Source organism: Empidonax traillii, unplaced genomic scaffold (assembly GCF_003031625.1).
Source record: "Empidonax traillii isolate 1590-97213 ecotype Southwest subspecies unplaced genomic scaffold, ASM303162v1 scaffold1273:size490713, whole genome shotgun sequence".
In the NCBI taxonomy this organism is placed as follows: domain Eukaryota; kingdom Metazoa; phylum Chordata; class Aves; order Passeriformes; family Tyrannidae; genus Empidonax; species Empidonax traillii.
In genome coordinates this window covers 481,722-490,713 of record NW_020956466.1, presented here as the reverse complement: position 1 = coordinate 490,713, position 8,992 = coordinate 481,722, and the positions used below count along the sequence as shown (strand labels likewise).

At 46.5% G+C, this 8,992-nt stretch overlaps 1 protein-coding gene across 1 annotated transcript in view; it reads left to right on the top strand.

The window, feature by feature from the left end:
• Positions 1-44: 44 nt before the first annotated feature.
• SMOX (spermine oxidase) overlaps positions 45-8,992 on the top strand; it is a 42,080-nt gene continuing 33,132 nt past the window's right edge. Inside the window, exons 1-2 of the mRNA XM_027906296.1 lie at positions 45-172; positions 288-447. The gene's annotated coding sequence lies outside the window, so the exon portion shown is untranslated. The remainder of the gene's footprint in view (positions 173-287; positions 448-8,992) is intronic.

Below are 8,992 nucleotides of genomic sequence, written 5' to 3'. Positions count from 1 at the left end.
TCTGATTTTGTACCTCCTGTATCTTTGTTTCCGTGAAGGACTCGGTTATTCATGCATTTCTAAAGCTGGTAAAGCGTGGATGTGGAGATTATTCTGAGAGGAGAGGTAGCACTCAAACATAAAACGTGACAGAAAACGCAGCAGATAAGCACTAGAAACATTATTTACTAAGGTAAACTGCTTCACTTTATTGGGGGGGGGGGGGGGGGGGAGAAGGAAAAAACTTGTCTGTGTATATTGTTCCAGGCGTTTTCTCTGGATCTATTAACACCTCTTATACCTTTCAGTGGGAGAGAGTAGGAAGTCTGTGTGAGAGGTGTGTCTGCACACAGGGAGCCTTTGTCCTGAGACAGCTGAGGAAGCTCTCACCAAAAAAAGAAGGCTGGTCTGGACAGGTCTGAAACGTCTCTTGGCATCAACTCGTGTTTATTGCGGTGGGAAGAGCAGGTAGGGAGGAGCAGTCTGGATTTTGTTGTTTGTTGAACTATCACTATGTATCTTCTTTGAATTCCTCACAGTTTTCTCCAGAGCTTCATCAGTACAACTTGCATAACGTGAGTCTCCAGTCTCTCTTGTTCTGTTTCCAGTGGCAGTGAAAGCTCTCAGTGTTTAATTCCTTACTCTTTTTTCTCCCCCAGTTTCAGATACTGGGATGTTTAGTCGTGTGGAAGGCATTTTATTGACAGCTTTTGAGTCTAAAGTACTTGTTAGCACTGAACAGGTGTAGAGTGATGTAGGCTACTGGGCAATTTCCCTTGTTCGTTGTTCCTTGATAGAGGTTTCTTAGAACTGAAGAGTAACTGAGGTGGAATAGGACATCTGGAGCTTCCTTGCCTGACCTCTTGCTCCAGGCAGGGCCAGGATCAAAGGTAGGTTTTTTGTGAACATTTCGGATCAAGTTTTGGACCTTTTCCAGTCACGTGTTGCCCCCAGTTAGGTAGTGGAAGGTGTAAGTTGGATCCCCCACTAACTGCCATTTCTTCTCCAAGTTTAACAAACCCTGTTCCCTCATTCTCTTTTCCTCCATCATGTTTTCCAGTCTGCTGGCTCCTACCTTTCGAGCTCAGTGATCCAACCAAATTTTAACCACAGAGTCACAGAACAACAGAGTGGTTTGGGTTGGAAGGGACCTTAAAAGACCATCCAGTTCCAACCCCCTGCCAATATCCAATCTGACCCTACCCTCTGGCAGTTTAAAGCTGTGTGTTCCACCCATCCAATCCACATCTCCCCATTTGTGAGAACAATTCAAGTGTCTCTAGGATGGTCACTCTTTAAAAGATCTGCTAATGAGGGGATTGCTTCAAAACAGTGAAAAATTTGTGTTGAGACTGACCTGTGGTGGAGCTTTTCAGTACAGTGAGTGAGCTGGGAGAAGAGGGGTGAGAAGTAAAAGCACATGGGATTCTAAAAAGTAGGTTTTGGTCTCTTCTTCTACGTTAATGAGCCCCGGTCTTTTGTTCTTTCCATATACATCGATGGCCATTACCTTGTTTCTAAACAAAGATTAAAGCCAGAGGGTTAAACTCAGGAGAGTGAAACCCTGAATTTTCCTGCAGGATTTGGATGGAGGAGGCTCCCCTCGGGCCGTGTCCTGCTTGCTTGCCTGGGCTAGTCTGCTCTTAGGAACACGTCTGGCTTAAAAGGATCCAGCTTACTCTCATACCTGGTGTTTTTTTAATTTTGTTGTTCTCCACAGGATTCTCTCAGGTCTGCTTTCACAAAAAGCACAGCAGTGAGCACCTGAGGGCAAGACTTTTCAAGGCATAGCTGAGTCTTTCTGTGGACCATCCCTTGAGCTTTGCCTTTGTGCAGCTGTGGGGCACTGCTGAACCCTCCCACTTTTACCTTGGCCCTCTCAGAGTCTTTTCTGGAGTGTGGCTGAATAGGAAGTCGCTCCCCACCTTTGCACTTGTACCTGTGACTCCTCTTGCTCAAGTGTTTCCTCTTGTTGTCTATTAGACCAGCGCGTCGAGATAATTCAGAAGGTGAAATCTGTACACCATGGTGTTTGCAAACCCTCCCAGCTGAATCATCTGCTGGGTTTGCGGCCATACATTCCGGTCTGTCATCCACACCGGTAATGAAAATATTGCACAGCCCCTGTGCCTGGCTGGACCCGCTTTCCAGTGCTCTCCCAGTTACATAAGAAACCCTTGATAATTATGCTCCGAGAACGATGTTGTCATGCAGCCATTTTATGGCGATTGCATCTGATCCGTGTTTTCCTTGCGTGGATCTTACGAGAACGTCACGTGGAACAGCGCCAGAGCTAATAAAGGTGAATTTCTGAATGTCCTTATCACTCCTGGACGTTTTCCTCTGTTGCTCCATGTATTTCTGAAGCTGGAAGGGACCATAAAGGTGGTGGGATCTGGCCCTGTCCATACTGAGAGTTTGGGTGAGCAGGTCGCAGCAGATTTACCGAGAGTTTTGTAGCGGGACGGTTGCGATGTGACAGCTCCAGGAGATCAAGAGGAAACAAACGTGATGTGCTCGTGGGTCCCAAACAGAATTAAACAATTACCTGAATCCAGTCTTCAGAGCAGCCTTTGAACCAATCCCAACCCTTTTTCTGCGAGGGCTGGAAAAATAAGGAACGTGTCTAATCCGTACCAGGTATCAGCCGACAGTCACCGGTGCCTACGTGCTGCTACTCAGATCTCGTTAGCTGTCTAATTGGATAACAGGCAGTACACTTCACAACTACATAAGTTTATTAAGCTTAATCTGCTTTGCAGCAGGGAGGGGAAGATGTGCTCGGTGACAAATGGGCACAAGAAGATGCACAGCGGGGCTGGGGTGTAAATACGGGGCCGTGTCCCCGTCACTTCAGTTCCAGCAACTTCCTGAGGCAGAGGCTCTGTATTGTCTGCAAAATTTACAGTAATAGTTGAGTCCCAGAGCAAAGAGTTGCAACGCTTTCAGACTTTTGCCCATGCTGACCAGGCAGCTTCACTTTTAAAAGCAGAGTTTTTTTAGTGGTTCAAATCCTTCTCAGAGGGGCATTTTGATAAAACATGCAGGATCTTTTCATCCCTGTTGTTAAATCCGATGTGTTATAGCAGAGAATATGCCTCTCTCTTCCTGTGTGTGTGGGACACCTGGACTTTGCAGCAAGTTCCTGGTCCTAAAGCTTGTTTTCAGTACATGGAGCTGTGCAGGGGCAGGATCAGAAAGCTTTCACAGGGGTTGGTATGACCAGTTCTACATATGGAGGGGAGAAACTATTTGATTATTAAATACTCTCCCCTTTCTTCCCTGAGAAGATAAAGTTACTACAGTTACCCAGTTTTAAACTTATGGAGTGGATTGACTCTTTTTAACAAAAAAACAAAGCCAGGCTTCTGTAGATGAGTGTTTTTATTTAAAGATGTGTGGATATGAGCACATTTCATGAGTTGTCACCACCTGTTACATTCTCAGGAGGAAGTTTTACAAGGTGGAAAAGATCCATCTGCCAAGGGGATCTTCAGCTCAAGGTAGTGGGGGAGTGACTGTGTGAATTGTGTCCTGTCCAGATGTTGGATGCCCTTGGGGTGGATGGAGGGTTTTCACACAAGGCTCATGTTGAGCCCAACTTGTGGCCCTGTATCTTGAGTGAGCTTTTGGGAAAAGCTACAGATTTTCATTTATTTCTTGCTTCACCTCACCTAAGAAGTACCTTCACCTTGTTGTGCTGTCCAGCATCTGCCTGTAGTTGGCAGGAAAGACAGGAGCAGGCCTCTTAATCTTTGAGTGTCTTCAGCAAATGTAAACTCTGCTAAGTGTGTTTATCATTGAGCAGCTCATTTACCAGCTGTGCAAAGTACCTTGTGGTTCATTTGCATGAGATGTTTAGAGGATTCTCTGCTGCTTTCTCTCTTGACATCTGTGTTTGTCACCAGCAAGGGTTAAGAGGGAGGTACTTGTATTGTGTTCCACTGTGTTGTGAATTTAGAGCTTGTTTACTTTCCCCTGGAAAATCTTATTTGGTAACAAAACTCCTTAATGGCTTTTATTTTGGGTGGTGGGAAAAGATTTCAGGGCAAGTGTTTGCTCCATTTTGGTTTAGACAAACTCCCAAACCACCAATTTATTTTGGATGATCTAAAGAGTATCAATCGAGTTTTTATAGTTATCCACACCTGATTTAGTGCCCGAACTAAAAGCACGGTCAGCAGGGGAAAAATCATATTTTTTTCCAAAAGGGTAGCTCACATCTCAGCATCCAGATTACTGGGACAAGCTCTGTGTCCTTGTTTTCCCTGCGTGGTCCCAGTGAGGCACTGATGGGGGGGAGCTGCAGGTAACTTTTTCCCTTCTGTTGCACGTACCTGGGTCACACGGGAATTGGAGGCATCCAGAAGGAATGAAGGAGAGTGGTCTGCTACAGATGGTCCCCAGAGCGCTGAATGAGGTGGTGGTTGCATGTCTTCTGTTGCAATATCCACTAATAATGCCTTTATCTCCCATCCCAATCTGCTGTGTATTCACACAGACTCCCATTCTCAATCCATCATCAACTTCCAGTCAGGCTCGACTTCAACCTGTACTTATTAAAGGGTGAAGAATGCTCTGTCATGTGCACTTGATAAGGGAATTCAGAAATAAAAGTGCACATTAAATTGTCAGTAGCCTTTTTTTTGCCCCCTCCCTTTAAGTTGAGCTGGAAAAAAAATGATGGCATAGGTTGTTTTCCTCCTCCTGCGTGGGCAATATGTGGGCATGCCCAGCTCTTGCAGGATTGTTTCACGAAGCCAAGATAACCCTTAGAGTGGTCCTGTCTGGCTGCAGCTTGCTGCAGATCAAACCCACACCCAGAAATGCAGGAATCAAAAGCAGAACACCACCTTGGTTGGTCATCAGTGTCTTCTTTGCGGGTTTTAAAACCCGTTGCGTTCAGGAAAACAAAGAAGCGACAATCGCCTGCCGAGGATTCCTCCCGCCGCTCTGGCTGAGGATGAGCTGTCCTTGTAGAGGGATCCACAGTAGGATGGCGTCACTGTAGGTCTTCATTAGGGTCTTTAAGCACTATTTTAAGTTTCCTGAGCTTAAGTCACAGAACAGCTGATGCCTGGAGTCAAGGCCTTGCCCGTGACAGGCAGGCCTTTGGAAAGCTGCGCGGAGATCCTCGTGTCTCCCCAGAGCGGTGCCCTGTGTCTCAGAAAGGGACATTGTGAGTGAGGAGAACAAGTTTCAGATCACATGTCCCCCAGCAAGTACTGTTCTTTCGATAGGAAGACTTGTTGGAGAATGTTAATTGAGTCCCTTTTTAAATGAAGGAGGCTTTGCTTCCTTCCCAAGTTTTCAAAACAAATTTTCCAAATACAGTGCCTATGTTTCATTCAAGTGTAAATCCTTTCTCTTTAACCTGGAAGTTATCCCAGAAAAAAGCCTATCCATTCACTGCAGGACAGACCTTTGTGGTTGTAGTGGAGAAAAAAAGCAGTGGATCAAATTGTCCAAACAGGAAGGGAATTAAGAAAAGCCTTTGCTCAGTGAGTGGAGCTCTCATTTCGGTTTAAATGGTCTTCCTACAAGCTCCACTTTACATCTCCACTGCTTTTGAAGCATCGCACAATGACTGAAGTGTCTGCTAAATTTAGAAATGACAAATTTTCCCTGCCAACATGCCAGCCTATCTGCAGGGATTTCAGCGTGTAGTTATGGGATGGATGCAAGCGGTGATTTGAAATCTACTGGCTTGTTGCCTCATCCGACTTGCACATGGCTCTGTCCTGGTGGGGATCTAATACCTTACACTGATTCCTTTTCATTCGAGGGCATTAATGGAACTGCTTTTTTGGCACAGCCCGGTGCTCGTGCTGTTTTGCACTCGGCAGAGCTGAGGCACTGAGAGGATCGAGCGTGGTTGTGCTGAATAAAATGAGAGCCCCCACCTGAACACGTTGAAATTGTGCTAAATTTTTAACCAGTTATGGGTAGGATTGTCATTCTTTTACCCCAGTCACATGGGAAGGCTGTGGAAGAAGAGATAAATCCCAAGTGTCCCAGTTCCAAGATTCTACTGTTTACCAAATGACAAGTCTTCCTGCTCTGTGAAAAATCTCTTAGATCTAAAATCTTTTTTTTTTTCTTTTTCTCCTCAGCCTGAGCTATTTAATTTTTCTGAGCAACACTTTACCTCAATTCTGTGAAGCTGTTTGAGGCACAGTTTCATGAAGAGGATAAGTACAAAGTAAACTTCCCTTTGTTCCATTAAAATGTCTTGACTGTCACAGAGAAGAAATGTTTTGAGTTCAGGTGTGTCAGGAGAAATGAAAGGCACCTTGCAGCAGTGATAATCCATCACTGGAGTGCATCCCATGGCACTCCAGGCTGCACTTGCCTGCAAGGCACTCAGTAACCTCAAAGCACAAGAAGTCGATGGGAGGAGGTTTTCTGTTGGAATCTCCAGACAAAATTTCGTCCTCGGGCTTTGTTTTGAAGTTTGCGACAAGGTGGGAACAAAGCCCAAGGTGTCACTGTGGTGTTTTCATCTCCTTCCTCACCCACCCTTCTGTTCCTTGGCTTTGATTTCGTTTGACCTTTAAAGGTCCCCCTGCAGCCCAGACTATTCTGTGATTCCATGATTCATGAGCTGTTTCTGCTCTCTGCTCCATTTCACACTCAGGAGGAAAATCACTCAGCTGGGCGAGTTGCTTCTGTTGCTTTACAGCAGGGATATATTCCTATATAGAAGGTTTTCCATGGCAGTACCGATTTCCTTTGGGTATCTCCAGGTTACCTGGATGCAGACAGTGTATAGTGAGGAGAAGGTCAGTGCTTTTTGTGTTAAAACATTTCTTGCTGCTGCGTGCAAACCCGTGGGCAAAACTCCAGTCTTCTCCGGGGGAAGCTTCTGGTGGGTACAAACCACTCAGCCAGCCAGTCTGCCAGCCATAACCCAGGCTTCCTCAGGATCCAGAGGACATGCTTCCCAACCTGAATTCCCCTGCCCTGGGCTCTGGGCTGCTGTGTGAGCGTGTTTGTGCAGACAGCAGGATGGAGGGGGCCGTGTGTCTCAGCGTGCTGAGGCCAGCCCTGGTTACGTGTCTGCTGCCTTATAAAGCTGGAACATGTGGTTTGCCTTTAACCACGAGCCCAGGAGAAGTCCCCTCCACGCAGCTGCACCTGGAGAGACATTATTTTTCCTGGAGTCATGTCTGGTCTGTTCCAGGCTGAAGCTGATCCAGTTATTGTGGGAGTAAATCCGTGTGGTGTTTGGCTTTTCTAATTTTGGCTCTCTTCCCACGGTGTTTCTGTTGGATTTAATGATTTTCCCTGTGGCTTGAATGGTGAAGAAGTGGTAACTGCTCGGGGATGGCTCGAAATCAAAGATTGAGTGTGGGTGTTGCTTTCAAAAAGAGAAGAAATGATGCTATTTCGAGAGCTGTGCTGCTATTTCAGGGCAGTTTGGTTGGTCTGGGTTCTGAGAAGTGGTGAGAAAAAATAATTGCTTTTGGGCTAGCGTGTCTCAATATGGTGTGTCCTGAAATGATCCTCATGTACACATTGAGCTGGAACCAATAGTGAGCCTCTCTGCATGTAGATTTATTCCCTGTCTCCTCCTAGTACAGAGGATGGGAGGAGAAGAAAAGACTCCTGTTGGAACTCTGCTCCCAAGCTTGCTGCAACAAATTTAAAACCCCAAGCCGCAGCGAATTCCCAAGTGTAATTCGGGCACCAGTGTTTATTTGACTGAGACACGATTGTGTACCGAGTTGTGCAAACATGGGCATGTTTCCTATTTAATTAAGGCTGGTTTTATCAATTAATTTTCCCAAACAATTGGAGAGAGGAGGAGGGTGGAGAAGATAAGATCGCACGGTTGTGCAGGCGGGATGGGATACAGCTCCTTTTGGCAGCTGGAATAAGAGTTCTGCAGGGAAACTTGTTTGCAGCATTGTTCTATCCTTTATGTCAGTGTTTTTTAGTTTATAACCTCTTCATTTCCCCTTGGATTTTACTATCTCTCCTTCCTTTTACAGTTCTGAAACACCAAGCTTTGCTTTCACCCAGAGCTCAGCAGTGGCAGATACTTCCTGATGCTCAGTGTGATTGAGGAGCTGGAAATAGGGGAAGATTCCCACTAGGAGGTCCACCAGAGCCTTGGAAGCTTGCAAAGACATGGGGAAAGGCAGGCCAGTGTGGGACTGGTTGTTGCTTGTCCTGGTTGGTTCAACAGCTCCGTTCCTGAGCTATTAACCCTTTGTCCTGAGCTTGCTGTGCTGGTTTAGGTTCTGGCCAGCTGACAGTGTGGGTAGATCCCCGGTGGTCAATAGGATTTGGAAACCAGCGGCATTAGAGTTTTTGGCTAGATCACCATTTCTGTGCCCGGGGTTAAGATGGGAATGTTCCATTCACTGCAGCAGGTTGAACACCACTCTGGTGTCCCTGTCCTCTCCAGCTTCTCCCCACGCAGAAGAGGAGTGTTCTGGCAGTGAAAGCTGTCTCTCTGATGCAGCAGAGGGATGTTGTGGGATGCCTTCTGGGTAGGTGGGACCTTTTTATATCTTCAGCCTTCCAAAATCAAGGGGTGCTGATGCTCCGGCTACAGCACATGCTTGTTCTTTCTGCAGGGGATTTGCAGAGCAGTGGATTTACTGGATTTCCTTCTCTGTTGTCCAAGGAACATGCCCAAGCTGTGCTTTTTGTTGCTGCTCTGATGAGCTGTGTCCTGTGTAATAAATACTGCAGCCTCTGACACACAAACCACAGTGCTACAGTGTTCTGATCTTGCTGGCTGTGTAGGCAGGAGAAGCTCCATAGCCCAGACTTCCTTCTCAGCCCATTTCTCTGGGAATCAGGATGATCAGTCAATCAGGATGATGACCTCCTCCAACAGGAGTGTCTGATGGTAGAGAAAATCTTCCAGTCCTCACTGTAAATCAAGATGCTGAGCCACTGGCCAAGGGGTGCTCCAGAGGCTGCCAGAGGGACCTGTGCAGGGTAGTTCCACATGGCCTGCTCCCATCCCATCCCATCCCATCCCATCCCATCCCATCCC